At 43.6% G+C, this 18,193-nt stretch overlaps 1 protein-coding gene across 4 annotated transcripts in view; it reads right to left on the bottom strand.

Annotated features, from left to right (window-relative positions):
• GPRIN1 (G protein regulated inducer of neurite outgrowth 1) overlaps nt 1-18,193 on the bottom strand; it is a 155,852-nt gene that overhangs the window by 28,810 nt on the left and 108,849 nt on the right. The window lies entirely within an intron of this gene.

Genomic DNA, 18,193 nt, shown 5'->3' with positions numbered 1-18,193 from the left:
CAGGGCAGCAGGGATAGATGATGGGGGTGATGGTGGTACACGAGCGCAACAAAGACAACTCGGAGTCTTGGTGGTGCAGTTCAGGGTCTTTACTCACGGTTACTCGGTTACTGCTCCAGGCCACCGCTGCAGAGGTGGCCGCCTGTGTCGCGCTGTGCTCACCAGGTGAGGGGCTTGGTTAACTCCCAGGTCTTTCTGGAGTGCTTTGCAGGACCCCCTTTATGTCCCCTGTCTCTGGTCTTCAACCCCACTAGTGACCACGCTTATGTCCAGCTGCCTCGGACCTTCTTGGTGGGCAAACGTTGGCCTGCGTTTCCCAGGTCCTATGTGGTGCCTTCCTAGCGGGTGTGGTGAGGGGCTGCTCCACATGTAATGTCGCAGCCTCCGGTTCTTAGTTGAGGGTAGTTTCTCTCCTCCACTAATTTGGGATCCGGTTCCCATCTTCTTGACCTGACCCCCCTACTCAGGTAGCGGCGGGCGTGTGGTGGCTACCAGCCAGTCCACACCCCTGGGGTCCCCTCTGTCCTTCCTGGAGCCCAGTCTGCTCCTCTTCCTCCTTCTTCCCTCCTCCAGGCTCAGGCCTCCTGACAGGGCCTGCCTGTGGAGCAGAGCCCATAAAGCAGCTCTGCTCCCTGTCTTCTCCTCTCTCAACTCACTCCCTTTCCAAGATGGTGCCTCCCTTTATACTCCTGTACAGAGTGCACCCAGGATCTACTTCCCCCACGCACACACTACCGGGTTCCCTTCTCTAGGTGTTCCCTCCCCCCACTCCAGCCAGGGACATGCTCACTCGTGCCTGCATAACTAATGGGAGCACCGTCGAGCTGTCCCCCGGAAATGTGGTGTAGTGCATGTGGGTGTTAGGGTCCTGAGCCACACTCCATCCTTACCTGGAAGTGAGATATCGCACATCTGGGTGAGATGCAATACCTCTGTAGCAACCGAACCCTCGGGGTGCTACACAAGTACATGATAATGTCTTCAGTTCTCTTCCAGATCCAGATCAAGACTCTAGCAGCCATACGCTGCAACCTGGAGACTGGGTGGTTATAAAAAGACACGTGAGGAAAAGCCTAGATCCACGGTTTGACAGACCCTTTCAAGTTCTGCTGACCACAAGCACAGCCGTTAAGCTAGAGGGAAAAGAGACCTGGATCCACGCGTCCCATTGCAAAAAGATACTAGGAGAACCAGCGGACAAAGAATGAAGACATTGTTTATACTTACCTGCATCCTTGCGACCACAGGTGCATGGACTAGGTTGAGCCCCACAGATGGAGACGACAATAGATTCATTAAACACCATCTTGCTCTAATCGATGGACTAAAGGAGCAAAACCAGACCATTGCTAATTGTTGGATATGTACACATGCCCCTGTGACGTCCACTAGCATACCCTTTCTCGCTATCCCAGTCTCATGGGAAGAGATAAACTTTTGGGTAAACTGTTCAGATACTTTGGCCAATAATTCCACACAGAGATTTTCCTTTCTAAATCTTGTTAATTGGTTTAAAGGTATCGGTGGGTGGTTGGCTGGTATAGTGCAAGCTATTTTACAGGTTTTGCTAATGTGTCTTGCGGTTTATTTGGTTTTTAAGCTTTTTCTAATGTGTATTCAGCGGTGTACTAAAAGAAAATATAGAGAAACATATTGATAAATGAAGGAACAAAAGGATGGAATGTTATAGCAGAAGATGAGGCCCCTCAAATTCAAAGACCCCATCTATGCTATATAAGTCGGAAAGTTACTTTAGGTCAAAATAACACCAGCAGTGAATGTTCCTTCTTGAATCAATAATGCGTCCTTGCTAGTCATCAGAATGTATCTGATTAAATGTGTCTAATCAAATGTGTCCGATTGAATGTTTCAACACAAGCACGAGAATAGAAATCAGTCTTTGTGTGCTAAAATTGTATAATCAAACCATATATGGTAAATCCGTTTCCTGCCTTCAGGGTGGATATAAAACCCATGCTTTGTAATAAAGTTTAGAGCTTGTTTGTCCTGTGTCTCAGTCTCTCCAAGCTCGTAATCCAAAGGATAGAAGACTCAGAATGCAGTGACAACAATGCTAAGCCCCCCGACTTTGGGCAGGGGGGTATGTAAGATGGCCGCCGGACAAGTCCTTGAAGGGAGATATGTATCGCTGAGGTTGGTAGCTTCAGTGATGTAAAACCAGGAAAGCATGCTCCAGCACACAAAGTTCTGAGAGGGTTAATAGGGCGTATCAGGGCCGGTTTTTTCGAGCAGTCATAAGAGACGGGAGGGATTGGCTGCTCACATATCCCCACCTGAGGGCATGTGTATAAAATGGAGACCGAGTGTCTCATTCAGGGTCTGTGGCTGGAGTTGTGGAGACCTTCAGCGTGTCTGTGCTAAAAGACACTGACTGTGTGCGGGCGAACCCGCAGTACTATATGGACTGTTTATTTTCCTGTTTTGTTACTTTGTGCCGGACCAGGCTGTGTTTTGGTTTACCTTAATGTGCGGTTTATGAAGCCTGAATAAACCTGCCTTGGACATTTTAAAGAGACAGTATCCTGTGCCTACCGCTAACTCGGCTGAGTGAGTACAAACCCCTACAGTACCTTTAAGATGTAGCAGAGCTAGCAGCTGCCTCATTATGTGTGCACTATGTTCATATTTCCCCTTTGCAGATAATGTACATGAGGATCCAGTACATAGAAGTGGTTTAAATGTGCATAAAGTGATGTACATATTATGTTCTGCTATCTGGAGATTACTAAAGAGTTAACAATTCAGCCCTGCTTTCCATATATGGCAATAAGGTCACATAGTTAGACCACATGACCAGGTCCTGGGCTTATCACCCAGAGAGAAGGAGACATTTTCTGATTTTGTCTTTGCCTAGGAAAACTGAATCAGGTGCACTACATATCATCACACTACCACGAAACAGAAGCTAATACAGTGCACCCTGGCGGCACAAACTACATTTTCTTTTACTTTTGTTCCTGCCATAGCGAGGTGGTAACATCAGTACACCACATGGTGCCGGATCTATGGCAGAGTAGTGCATCACTGGCATTACACTCGGATCATAGATCTATGCAAAACAAGTTACTGGCAATTCAAAATAATGAAAAATAAGGATTAAGTAAAATTAATAACTAACACAGATAAAGCGAGTCCTTAGCTATTAAAGTCAGAAATAGCTGAAAAAAACGTTAAATTGCTATGTATGCTGGGAACAGGAAGTTTCTTTAGGATCCAGTTACAAGCGGGAATACAGTACTGAAAAATGTTGTTACACACCTAAAACTTCATGTTCCCTTCTTTGATAAAACAAAGACAGTGTGCATCACTTCTTTTCACTATTTCTACACCAGGGTTTGTGCTGAGTAGAGATGAAGCTGTTGGTGACATTATATGTTGGTTCATGGTACAGTGCCCCAGGACCATTGTTTATTACAAATATTACAACCTAAGTTCAGGGTAACTTACTGGGCCACTGTGTTTGCTTTGTGGAGTAAACTAGCTAATGTTCTATAAATAAATGTGTGAATATATTAAAGCAGATTTAGGCTATGTGCCCACGATGCACAAATGCTCCGGATTTTTCCTGAGCGTTTCTGCATCTCCCTGGCAGAAAAAACGCATGCGGATTGTACATGCGTTTTCCTGCCATGGACATGCGGATGTGAAGCGCTCTTCACTGGCATTTCCGCATGCAGGTTGACAAGCGCTTTCCAAGCGATTTTAGCATCACTTGGAAAGTGCTTGACAACTTGGTCACACTATATAAATCTATGCAACCGGCATGGATTTATATAGTGTGACCGTAAGAATGTTAAAAATTAAAAAATAAATCAATACTTACCTTCTGATTGCCCCCGGAGTCTTGCTTCATTCCGTCCTGGCTGCCGGCAGATCGCGGTACACTGAAGGACCTGCCGACGTCAGCGTCGCGTGACCCGTCACATGACTATGACGTCAGCGTCGCGTGACCCGTCACATGACTATGACGTCAGCGCAGGTCCTTCAGTCCATCGCGATCTGCCGGCAAGGGAGGACGAGCGCACCGGGGGCATCAGAAGGTAAGAATAACATTTATTTTTTATTTTATTCTTTTTTTACAGTTTCTATGGTACCCGGGTCCGGAGGAGAGTCTCCTGTCCTCCACACCCGGGTACCATCCGCACATTTAACGCATGTATTCCGCATGTGCTTATCTAGTGAAGCAGAATACATGCGTTCTAATGCAAGTCAATGGCGGCGAAAACGCAGCGCTTCCGCAAAATAATTGGTAGTGCTGCGTTTTTTTCCGCAATGATAATCCGCAGCGGAAATTTTTATCATTGGGGAACATGGCAGGCCTTCTACCATGCGTTTTTTAAGCGTTTCTGCAGCATTTTTGTCGCTGCAGAAATGCTTAAAAAACGCATTGTGGGCACACAGCCTTACTAAGTTTGTTGTGCACCAGAATAATAATCTTATCTAAAAGAAGGTTCTTAAACCGGACAGTGCAAACTGGGACAGCAATAATAAATCTGACCAATTAAAGGGACTTACCTAAGGAAGAGTAACTGGAGTGTGTGCCCTCGGTGCTGAACGCCCAGAGCACCAACATCCTACTTTTTACCCTAATCAGGTTATTTAGATACAGGTTTATGGGCATCCAGCTGAAATTTTGTACCAGGTTAAAGAATGCCAAGCTACAACTCTGCCTATTGTATGTGTATCTTGAGGCTGTGTATCGCCTCATGACATACAAGTATGAATATGAAATGTCTACACACACCTGTTAAAATGCCAGGTTTCTGTCATATAAAAATCATAACAAGAAGAAAGGTGGAAAAAAATCCTGAAATAATTAATGTCATTTATAATCTGTATAAATCCATTGAAAAACAGATTGAAGTCATTTTGAGGGAGTGGGGGTGGGGTTAAAATCAAACTAAAATAATGTTGTTTTATTAGTGTGAACATCCTCTTATAATTGGTAATTCTGAACACCACCAAATCCCCAATTACATTTAAACTTGTGTTAAAAATACTGTAATCAGTATACAGCTGCCATCATTTACAGTATAGTGATTCTGATAAACCTCATATAACGTTTAGCTATCACAGTAGGATTTCAATTTCTGAGGTGCATTTTACAGCAAAAAGCTATGGTCTGTAAACAGCTTTCAACACAGCACAGGGATCTTATTGTTGAAAGTTATCAGTCAGGAGAAGAGTGTAAAAAATTTCCAAAGCATTAGATATACCATGGAATGGAACACTGGAGATGTGATTTAAATTTGGCACAACAATGACATTACCTAGAACTGGACATACCATAAAAATTAATGAAGACACAAGAAGAAAATAGTTTGTCTGCCAAAAGACCTACTGCAATATGAAAGGAGCTGCAGGAATTTCTGACATATAATGGTTGTGTGCTGCATGTGAAAACAATCTCCTGCATTTTCATGTGGTAGGGTGGCAAGATGAAAGCCCTTTCTTACTAAAAGAAGACATCCAATCCCACCTATATTTTGCCAAAACCTACAACAAGTCTGCCAAATTGTGGAAAAACATGTCATGATGAGACCAAGGTTGAACTTTTAGCTATAATTCCAAAAGATATGTTTTCCTCAAAGCCAACACTGCCCATCTCCAAAAGAACACCATACCGACGGTGAAGCATAGTGGACGTAGCATTATGCTTTGGGGCTGTTTTATGGCACCTGAACCTGAGGCTTTAGTCCAAGTGGAGGGAATTCAGAATAGCTCCAAATGTCAATTTTGCATCGAATCCATCAGTCCTCTGCTAAAAAGATGAAGGAATTTCACCTATCAACATGACAATGACTCTGAATATACTTCCAAACCAACAAACATAATGGCTTCGCCAGAAGAGGATCAAAGATTTGGAAAGGCCTAGCCAGAGCCCAGACCTGAATCCAATCAAAAATCTGTCGGTTGACCTGAAAAGATCTGTACACAGGAGATGCCCTCACAATCTTACAGATATGCTGCGCTACTGCAAGGAAGAGCGGGCAAAGATTACTAATTCTAAATGTGCCATAATAGACTCCTACCCAAAAAGACTGAATGCTATCATAAATTGAAAGGGTACTACAACAAAGAATTAGTTAAAGGGTGTGCATATCTATGCAATCACATTATTTTATTTCTTTATTTTTCTTTTTCAACCCAAGAAGATTTCAGTTTGTTTTTCAATTGAATAGTACAGACTATGGGTGACATTAAAGGTAGAACAAATTCTGAAATTATTCTTCTTGGTATGATTTTTTTTACATGACAGAAACTTGGCATTTTAACAGGGGCATGCAGATTTTATATCCACTGTATATAACAATTTTGACATTTTAATGTATTTGCATATTAAAAAGGTGGGATACTTAATGGTTAGCTTTACTATCAAGAATAGTCATTGTAGGATGGATTATTATTAGGCTGTACAATGAATGAAAACCTGCTCTGTAGTTTGACAACGAAAAGGTACAAACGTGTGTCAATGATTATGATTAACAAACATGACAATGGAGCGTAGACCGCTATTTGCAGAGAGATTCATTCTAAGTTTCCATTCTAACAAGCAGAATCTAATTTGTTGTTCAGTAGCCAAGAGAAAATAAAGCAGAATGAAAATTAACATGAGAAAAAAAATCCTCCTCCACAAAAGTAATTCCAGTCTCAAGGCTGTTTCTATAGGAACAATATCATCGAGCTGAGCGCAGCTCTGATGTGCACTAAACTGTTAAGTGCTGAGGTCTGTGATCACATATTACCATCGTGTCTCCTTTCATATGCCAACATCCTCCCCACCTCTCATCTTATGTTAAAGTGGTTGTCTGGTCAAGACAACCCCTTTACAGATGCCTTTGGTAAGACCCTCTACCAGACAGAGCAAAAAGCTAACATGGAGAGAAGATTTTACGTGGAAGACGTGGTGCATGTATACATTACATTAATGGGATCCTGTTTCACCAGGTGAAAATGCTGAGAGTGTTAGCGTGCAGTTAGATGGCCATATAACAAGGACGACGATCAAATTGCACGGACCGGCTGGCGGCTGCCCTGAGCTGAGCATGAAAGCAGGATAAAAATACATGCTGTCACGCTCGGTTCAGGAGAGCCGCCAGCCGGTCCGAGCATTGCAATGTGATGGTGGTCCGTTTTATATGGCCGTCTGACTGCGCCCTTAGGTAGGAAACCTGGGAACCTGCTGAAACATAGAACCTGCTGAAACATACCTTGTGTACTGTTTTACTAACAACGTGAATGAAAATACACTTTCAAGTCCTCCAGAGGTGGTCTCTAATGCTCTGAGGTATCTGAATTATAGAAAGTGGTTGGCCACTTTACATATGTCCATTGGTAAACCTTAAAGAAGATAACCTCCTAATAAATTATATTTGATGAAGTGTGCTATATATATTTATTTTACTCACTGTTTTGTACCATTAATACCACAGCGCTTTACAGACATTATCATCACTGTCCCCATTGGGGCTCACAATCTAAATTCCCTATCAGTATGTCTTTGGAGTGTGGGAGGAAACCGGAGGAAACTCACGCAAACACGAGGAGAACATACAAGCCCCTTCTAGATGTTGTCCTTGGTGAGTTATGAACCCAGGACCCCACACAGCAAAGCAACAGTGCTACCCGCTGAGCCACCCTCCTTACCTATTCTGATATTTTGTGAAAATCTGTGAGTGGCTCTTTCCATAATATTCACTTTGATGGAGGAACACCTCAGAGGTGAAATCTGCTGCCTGTCAGTGGTTAATCCACTTAAGAGAGACAAGCTCATTTTCTCTGCTTTTAAACAACAGTTGTAATGTCCAACTAGAAGCCCTCTACAGCCATCACTCAAGATCAGAGAGGAAGGGTAGTGTAGCGCAGTGCTTCTCAGACTGAGGCAGGACTTCCCAGTGAGCTGTTGGTGAAGTGCAGCTGGTGGGGCAGTTTTTACAGAAGTGGTAAAAAATCGAATAGTATTTATCTGGCTGCAAAAATCCTTACTCCACTAAAAGTTCAAGAATCCCTTACTATAGAGACCAGACAGTAATTTAGTGTAAGGCTATGGCCCCACTATCAGTATTCGGTCAGTATTTTATCTCAGGAGTGGGAGCCAAAACCAGGAGTGGGTGATAAATGTAGAATTGGTGACTTGTTTCTATTATACCTTTTCCTCTCCTGGTTTTGGCTCCCACTCCTGAGAAAAAATACTGACTGAATACTGACCAAAAACTGATAGTGGAGCCGTGGCCTTAGGGAACTCCTATGGAAAACTTTCTAGAACCTCACACACCATTATAAAATTGGGGTTAAAAAACACTCTGTGGTAGTGTTTTTTAACCACTTCACCCCCAGGCCATTTTCCGTTTTTACACTGTCGTTTTTTTCTCCCTTTCTTCCCAGAAGAAGTTTTTGCAGGACGAGTTGTACTTTTGAAAGACACCATTGATTTTTACCATGTGATGTACTGGAAAATGGGAAAAAAATCCAAGTGGGGTGAAATTGCAAAAAAAGTGCAATTCCACAATCCTTTTTTTTTTGTATTTACCATCTTCACTAAATGCTAAAACTAACCTGCTATTATGATTCTCCAGGTCATTACAAGTTCCTAAATACCAAACATGTATAGGTTCTTTTTTATTTAAGTGGTGGAAAAAAATCCAAAATTTGTATAGAAAAAAAATCAAAATCCTATCAAAATTCCTTACAGGTCTACACTATCTCCGGACCGCAGATCAACCTTGATCCACCTGTCCCCTCTCCCCCGAAGGACCGTTGAAGGATACCCATACCACTTTATCCTTTTCTAATAATAATTATTGATAAGTCTTTAAGTGCTTTTAAAATAATGTTTTTAAAAAATGTTTGCAATAAACTAATTTAATTTTAATCAACTATCTCCCTATCATTGTGAAATACCCATCACCAGGAGCTTCCCAATTAAAACTGCCAGAATAATGGACCGATCACTTTTTTTAGCCACTTCACAGCTTTCAAAACCTGAAGTTGTAAAAAGAAGTGACAAAAGACTGGACATATGCGCAGCAAGTCATTTTGACATTGCAGTGCATATGTTTATTTTTTTTACATTTTTTGCGCTTTTTTTCAGGTGGTTCTAGACAGAATCTGCCTGAAATAGATGGCATGTTTACATACCCTAAAGCTGCGATGAGGTTGGGCTGTGATGTGATCAAAAACTGACAGCTTTTTTGTTTTACTGCAAATAAGAACAGTTTTTAAATTGATTGCTTGTGGCTGTGTGAAATTGCACTAAACCATATGCCATTAACAATCAATTTGAAAACCAATTTCTGATACAATTGCTAGATTAGGACCAATCTGCTAATGTGCTTAACCTACAGCACGTATAAAAAATATGCATTAACAGCATTTAGGGGTTGGTGTGTGGGGGAATTTATTATTCACTATGTTAGTTAAATGACAAAAATGGTCTCAAAATTTGTAAGAAGTGTTATTCATGTAAAAATGTTAGCCATTTTGTGTTCATTCTTTTACTTTCTTTAATGCATGCCAAAAAATGGCTGTACATTGTAACAGAAATCTGCGCCAGCTTATGGGTGTGTGCACACAAAGAGTGATTGCAGCAGATTTTTCTGCACCAAAAATTTCTAATGGGTTAATACTTGCCTTTTTTTTCTATTCATTTGAATGGACAAAAATCACTGCAAAAATGCTGAAAGAATTGTCATTCTGTAGATTTGAAAAAAAGCTTTGATGGTTGAAATCCGCAAGGAAAACATAAGAAGCATGAGATTTCAGAAATCTTATTCACTTTGCTGGTATTGAAAAGTACAGCGTTTTTTACCTTTAAAAAAAAATGCAGAAAAAACGTGGCAAAAATGCAGTGCGTGAACAAGTCCTAAAATAGCATAGATTTAATTTTCTGGTGCACTGACAGCCTAATGTTAAATTAAAACAGGAAATGGTTGCTTTGGCCATTATATGTGGTGTCTGCATCTGTTCTGAGTCTGCTATGCCTATCCCCATTGATTTTATTAGTGAATATATAAAAATCATAAATATATATATGTATTAAAGGGGTTGTCCACTTTATCTTTTTATTTTACAGATGTGCTGGGACATAGGGATGAACGAGCACTAAAATGCTCGGATGCTTGTTACTCAAACCGAACAATTCCTAATGCTCAGTTGCTTGTTTCGAGTAACGAGTATAATGGGAGTCAATGGGAAATTCGAGCATTTTTTCAGCAGACCATACAAGGAGGTCTGGGGGGGCAGTGAAAATGTTGAAATGGATGGAAAAAGTGCTGAATGGAAGGAGCACAGCATGAGGAGGACCCCTGGAAGCATCTCTGACTCCCAAATCGCTGCTGAGAACAATGGTGTCACACTTTTACTCCACTTTAAGGACTGACAATAAAACATTCAAATTCAAAGAGAAATTGGAGTTTACAGGAAAAAAATGTTAAACATTATTTCCTGTATAATTACTTGTATATAAGGCAAAATTTAAAAAGGATTTAAAAAAAATAATAATTTAAGTAAACCAATATTAAATTTGATATAAAAAAATTGGAAATTTCAGTGCAATTTAGGAAGGAAACAAGAAATGCTAAAAATGAGATGGAAGATACAGATACACCCTGTATTAGACATGAAGGAGGGCCTCATACACATTCTGTTCAAATTGTCATGTAGTAGTACTCCTAGACTCATGAAGGCTATGCACTAAGAGGCAAAGCCAGCCAAAAATTAAATGCAGGGTCATCCACACACCCTTGAGGGCACCAACTGTAGTACTTCATTCAAATATTGAGAACAAAGTGTAGTTGTGGTACTCCTACACTCATAAAGGATCTGAAAATTCAGACAAAAATTACAAGGAGGGTCATCCATACACCCTGAAGGCAACAACTGAAGGGCCTCATTTAAATATGAAGAAAGTGTAGTTGATGTGCTTCTACACTCATAAAGGCTCTGCACAAAGTGCAAAGCCAGGAAAAAAATATAAGGAGGGTCATCCAGTCAGCCATAGACCCTTGAAGGCAACAACTGGAGGGCCTCTTTAAAATATTGAAGATTTCTGGACATGTGCTGTACAAGGTGGAGAAACCACACGAGGAGAAATATTGGCAGCTGGAGACCAAGTACTGAGGGACGGCTTGAGTCGGTGGAAATTCTCTTTGTCCACAAACGGCAACATTTCCACGGCAAGGAGCCTGAAAATGTGCTCGTTGTAACATCCCTGGCAGCGTACTGGCATGGCTTACCACCTCCCACCATGCAAGACCGCTATCTTACCTATCAGTTCAGGCTGCACACTTTGCTCCAGTACCTGCTGTGTGCATGTCTCTTGTCTGATTGCTTAGGGCGGCGGCGCAGTTACTGCCTGTTTCTTATAGTTACTGTGTGCACAGTCCTAATGCGTCCCCAGCCTATTGCTGTGAGTCACTGGATACTTAAACCTCCTCCACCCAATAGGAGGCGCCAGAGCAACACTTTCATTCAGTGTGTTCTGTGCAACTGAGTTGCCAGGTCCTGTCCTGTATCTTGTCTGTTTCCGCCACCCTGGGGGCTGTATACCCAGGCCTGTTACCTGTATCTGTGACTTCTAGTCTGTTCCGCCACCCTGGGGGCTGAGTTCCCAGGCTCGTTCCTGTATCTTGTTCCTGGTTCAGTTCCTGTCTGAACAGTGTCCTAGCCCATTACTTGTTTGTCTCTATGTCCATATCTTCCCTTTTCCTGCAGTGTCTGAACCTGCACCTAACTCCAACTCGTTGTCTCTTCTGTTTGTGAGTTTAGTGTCCACTCGCTACTTCATTGTAAGTACCTTGTGTGTATTTGCTCTGCTCTGCTTGTTTACCGCACCTGCGGGTTTTGATCTGCTCTGCTTGTTTACCGCACCGCGGGTTTTGCTCTTCTTTGCTTGTCTACCGCACCTGCGGGTTTTGCTCTGCTCTGCTTGTCTACCGCACCTGCGGGTTTTGCTCTGCTCTGCTTGTCTACCGCACCTGCGGGTTTTGCTCTGCTTGTCTACCGCATCTGCGGGTTTTGCTCTGCTCTGCTTGTTTACCGCACCTGCGAGTTTTGCTCTGCTCTGCTTGTCTACCGCACCTGCAGGTTTTGCTCTGCTTGTCTACCGCATCTGCGGATTTTGCTCTGCTCTGCTTGTTTACCGCATCTGCGGGTTTTGCTCTTCTCTGCTTGTCTACCGCACCTACGGGTTTTGCTCTGCTCTGCTTGTCTACCGCACCTGTGGGTTTTGCTCTGCTCTGCTTGTCTACCGCATCTGCGGGTTTTGCTCTGCTCTACTTGTCTACCGCACCTGCGGGTTTTGCTCTGCTTGTCTACCGCACCTGCGGGTTTTGCTCTGCTCTGCTTGTCTACCGCACCTGCGGGTTTTGCTCTGCTCTGCTTGTCTACCGCATCTGTGGGTTTTGCTCAGCTCTGTTTGTCTACCGCACCTGCGGGTTTTGCTCTGCTCTGCTTGTCTACCACACCTGCGGGTTTTGCTCTGCTCTGCTTGTCTACCGCACCTGTGGGTTTTGCTCTGCTCTGCTTGTCTACCGCACCTGCGGGTTTTGATCTGCTCTGCTTGTCTATCGCATCTGCGGGTTTTGCTCTGCTCTGCTTGTCTACCGCACCTGCGGCTCTGTTCCTGTATCCCAGTCTGTACTGGTCCCTATCCTGCCTGCGTTCCTACCTGCCAGTACCCACCTGTCTGCATGCCAGCCGTGCCTGCCAGTTCCCACCTGTCTACATACCTGCCGTGCCTGCCAATACCCACCTGTCTGCATACCAGCCGTGCCTGCCAGTACCCACCTGTCTGTATGCCAGCCTAACCTGCCTGTTCCTGCATTCCCCGTGTGGGTCAACAGCTGTGACCGGGGTCTTACCTGTAGTAGCACCTGGTCCCTCTGCTCGGTTCCTCCCTGGTTCACGGAGTCGACTGAGCCACCGTGTGACCTTAGTCGGACCGAGTTTATACTTAGTCACGCCCCTCCAGGCACTCCTCGGTTCATGGTCCAGTGGGATCACTAATCATGCTCACGCCAGTCAGTCCGGGCTTGTGCGTAACACTCGTTTAGCGTTTGGGCCTGTGGGTGGGTGGCTGGGAACTTTCTTTTTCATTCCAAGGCCTGGAGTAGGGACCGCTGAACGCTGTACTGGGACAACGATGTGGAAGTGCCTGATGATGGTGCCTCAGAGTGTGCAAGGACAGGTGCAGGGCATGAGGCATCTGTACCAGTGTTATGGACAGGGGATTAGCAAGCACCTAGCACAGGGGAAGAGGCAGTGGTGTCACCTGCTGGCACTGATCGTGGACCAAGGCGTTTGGCCCACTGAGTCGGGTGCTTAGATGACATGTGCCTGATCATGCTGATGGTGGTTAGGCTCTTAGTGGTCAGGCCCCTGCTGATCTTGTCATGACACAGATTGCAAATAACCATTTTTTTTGTCTCAGAACTCTCTTTAAAGTCCCAGACTGGGGAACACCTAACTCTTTGATGGAGAAATTCACGAGTGTCGGTGCTCTGCCGAATAGTTGCCCGCCATTTCCCTCTGGTCACCCCACTGCCTCTCCCTGCCTGTTTCAGTGCTGCTGAACCCTTCCCCTCAGCGCTGCTGACTTCGCTCTGTATGCCAACTTCCCAGGTTGGGTCAGTGCCTTTGTCATCTGCTTCGTCGTCTTCCAGCAGTGCAACCTGGTCCTCCTGACTTGGTGACTTAACAACACCCTGACTTATCGGCAACTGTGTCTCATCATCATCTGCCTCCTTAGACAAAATTTGCCTTTCCCCACCATCATCTTCTTGTGACCGCGGCTGCTCTAAGTTTTTTGCATCACTAAATAGAATGTCCTCCTGTTCCTCTTGGAACATGCAGGGTGAGAAGCCACAATCAAGAAATTATGATGTAAAGAGCCCCTCGGGTTGTCATAGTGTGGGATCACTGGTCTCCTGGGACTCAACATGGGGCGAGGAAGGAAGATCAGGGTGAGAAATAAGTGATCCAGACTCTTGGCTGGTGAGCCTGGGCCGTGTGGAAGACTGAGTTTGTGCTGGCAAGCATACTGGAAGCACTATCTGCTATCCAACCGACCACCTGTTTGCACTGGTGTGGCTTCAGAAGTGGTGTCCTGTGCATCCCTGCAAAGTGGGACAGGAAGCTATGTGTCGTGGATGGGAGTGTTTCTTGTGCTCTAGCAACAGGCGTAGTCACACCTGCCTCATGTCCTCTGTGTCTGAGTGCACCATCATCAGCACTTTCACATCCCCATCCCTTACCACACACCTTAAGCATTTTCTAATTGCTAGGTCTCTGGAAACCAAGTTTCTTTTTAATAAAAAAAAATTGATCACCTGCAGCAGGCAAAGTGGTTTTCTGGAGTTTAATATACCACCGTAATTTAACAAAAAGCACGTAAAACTGCATGAATGAATAATTCAATCCAGAAAGATTTTGTCAAAATTTTTTGAGTCTAATATACCACTGTAATGTAACACAAAGCATGTTAAAATTTATGGATGACAATAGTTAAATTTTTCACCCCCAAAAAAAGAATGTGGTCACCTGCAGCAGCTATATATTTAGCAACGGACTGCAAAGCCCTAAGCCCTGCCTAGAGGCTGTATTCTGCCATTCTCACTGCTGTTGCGGCAGTCCCTAGGCTAAATGCAGAATGTATCTCATGCAAATAGCAAAGCACAGGATTAGCCCTTAGAAGAACTATTCTTCACCACTAGAGGATTTTGATTTGTGATACTGTGCACACACAGGCCTGGACAACTGCTCTCTCCCTCCAATCAGAACTGCTCCTGAGATGTGCAACGGCGTCAGTGTGCCGAGCGTGGCGACGCTGGTTGTTTTATAATCTCTGATGAGGTGATGCAGCCAGCCAATCACAGTAATGCCACTACCAAGATGGCTACGGCGTTACAGTGACTGGCAGGCAATCCCCGCATGTTTATTGGCTGTGTACCAGCCAATGCACCAGCCAGTGCACCAGCCAATGCTCGGCGAGTACCGAGCAAATCTGAGCACTCAGATACTTGAGTGTTATCCGAGTATTACCAAGGACGTTCACTTATCACTAATGGGACACCAATAACCATAAAAGGTACTGGGACAGAGGAGTGAAATCTCATAAGGGGCACTTAACCCTTAACGACCTTGGACGTATGAGTACATCCAAGGTCGTATCTCTGCACTCCATGCGGGCAACGGCGCTGAGCCCGCATGTTATCGGGCACATGATAGCTGATCTTTACAGCTGACATGTGCCCCTAACAGCCGTGGGTGGAATCGTGATCCACCCGCGGCTGTTAACATGTTAAACGCCGCTGTCAAACTCTGACAGTGGCATTTAACATGCACGCACCAGAAGCGCATCACTAATCTCACCCATCGGTGCCCGTGTGACATGTCCGCTGGTCGCCGATGGGTTGGCTATGACAACCTGGGGTCTGCAGGAGACCCCTGTGGTTCTTATTACCAGGATGCTATGAGTGCCGCCCAGCTGTTGGCGCTCATAGCAAGTGAGCATTTTTGCTACACATAGCAGGGCTTAGATCAGACGATCGCAGCTTCTAGTCTCCCATGAAGACTATTGAAGCCAGTGAAAAGTAAACATTTTTTTTTTTTTTTTTTAAATATTCATTTTTTTTTTAAAAATATAAGTTTAAATCACCCCCATTTTGCCCCATTCAAAATAAAACTATAAAAAAAATCAAATATACACATATTTGGTATCGCCGCATTCAGAATTGCCCGATCTATCAATATAAATAAAAAATTAATCTGACCATTAAATAGTGTAATGAGAAAAAGAAATCAAAACGCCTGAATTACGTTTTTTTGGTCGCCGCAACATTGCAATAAAATGCAATAACAAGCGACCAAAAGATCCTATCTACCTCAAAATGGTATCAATAAAAACGTCAGCTCGGCGCACAAAAACTATGCCGTCACCCACCCTCAGATACTGAAATTGGCGTCTTTTTTGTTGTTGCAAGCTTTGTATTTTTTTTCACAACTTAAATAAAATAGGAACCTATACATGTTTGGTATCTACGAACTCGAAATGACCCTGAGAATCATGATGGCAGGTCAGTTTTAGCATTTAGTGAACATGGTAAAAAAAAAAAAAAAACAATTGTGGAATTATACTTTTTTGCAATTTCACCACACTTTGAATTTTTTCACATTTTTCAGTACACAATATGGTAAAACCAATGGTGTCGTTCAAAAGTACAACTTGTCCCGCAAAAAACAAGCCCTCACATGGCCATATTGACGGAAAAATAAAAAAAGTTATGGCTCTGGGAAGAAGGGGAGCAAAAAAAGAAAACGCAAAAACGGAAAAACCCAAGGTGGTAAAGGGGTTAAAGTATCAACTTCTGTAGAGTGCATAAGTAGACCAAGCATGCAAGTAAATGTGCATACTTTCACAGACCCAATAATAATAATATTGTCCCAGGAGTAGATGATACAGGTAGGAAATAGTTAAAAAAATGCAGGGGCAGTGGGTCACATAATTACTGTCCCTATTGAGCCCTATCCAGCCCTACTTAGCTACAGAGGTTGGTACCCTAAATTTAATTTATGGTATGGCATCCCAGCTGGGACGTTGCATTGCCCTGTATGTTCATCCAAACATATTACATATCACTCAATTGAAAAAGTCCGATGGACAAGTGTTGTCAATCATATGTCCCTCCGTTGGCTGCCATTTTTAGAACAGTGCTATGCAGTAGGTGAAGAAAACTGCCATAACAAGTGCCTCACAAAGCAGAAGAACCTGTAATACTTACAGTATATATTAGTAAATATCACAAAATCATGTCTCCATGTTAAAGTGGACCTGTCATCAGTGGCGTAACTAGAGTCTGATGGGCCCTGGTGCAAGATGTGGACTGGGCCCCCCCATCCTGAATAAATTATACATATACAGTTGAAACCAGAAGTTTACATACGCTATATAAAAATACACATATGCATGTTTTTTCTCAATGTCTGACATGAAATCAGAATAAACCTTTCCAGTTTTACATCAATTAGGATTACCATAATTTTTAATATTTGCCAAATGCCAGAATAATGAGAGAGAGAATGTCTTAAGGCATTTTTATTACTTACTGCAAAGTCAAAAGTTTGCATACACTAAAATTACTATGCCTTTACACAATTTTGGGCTGCCCATATGATGATGGTATGTGTTTGGAGGCTTCTGATACGTGAGACGTGTGTGAGTGTATATGTATGTGTATATACACTGCTCAAAAAAATAAAGGGAACACTCAAATAACACATCCTAGATCTGAATGAATGAAATATTCTCATTGAATACTTTGTTCTGTACAAAGTTGAATGTGCTGACAACAAAATCACACAAAAATCATCAATGGAAATCAAATTTATTAACCAATGGAGGCCTGGATTTGGAGTCACCCCCAAAATTAAAGAGGAAAAACACACTACAGGCTGATCCAACTTTGATGTAATGTCCTTAAAACAAGTAAAAATGAGGCTCCGTATTGTGTATGACCTCCATGTGCCTATATGACCTCCTTACAACGCCTGGGCATGCTCCTGATGAGGTTGCGGATGGTCTCCTGTGGGATCTCCTCCCAGACCTGGACTAAAGAATCCGCCAACTCCTAGACAATCTGTGGTACAACGTGACGTTGATGGATGGAGCGAGACATAATGTCCCAGATGTGCTCAATCTGATTCAGGTCTGGAGAACGGGCGGGCCAGTCCATAGCTTGAATGCCTTCATCTTGCAGGAACTGCTGACACACTCCAGCCACATGAGGTCTGGCATTGTCCTGCATTTCGAGGAACCCAGGGCCAACCGCACCAGCATATGGTCTCACAAGGGGTCTGAGGATCTCATCTCAGTACCTAATGGCAGTCAGGATACCTCTGGCGAGCACATGGAGGGCTGTGCGGCCCTCCAAAGAAATGACACCCCACACCATTACTGACCCATTGCCAAACCGGTCATGCTGAAGGATGTTGCAGGCAGCAGATCGCTCTCCACGGCGTCTCCAGACTCTGTCACGTCTGTAACATGTGCTCAGTGTGAACCTGCTTTCATCTGTGAAGAGCACAGGGCATCAGTGGCGACTTTGCCAATCCTGGTGTTCTGTGGCAAATGCCAAGCATCCTGAACGGTGTTGGGCTGTGAGCACAACCCCCTTCT

This window comes from Phyllobates terribilis, unplaced genomic scaffold, assembly GCF_046119375.1.
Source record: "Phyllobates terribilis strain yellow unplaced genomic scaffold, ASM4611937v1 Scaffold_11__3_contigs__length_659146591, whole genome shotgun sequence".
Classification (NCBI taxonomy): domain Eukaryota; kingdom Metazoa; phylum Chordata; class Amphibia; order Anura; family Dendrobatidae; genus Phyllobates; species Phyllobates terribilis.
The sequence above is the reverse complement of the archived record's forward strand: the minus strand, read 5'-3'. Positions and strand labels throughout refer to the sequence as shown.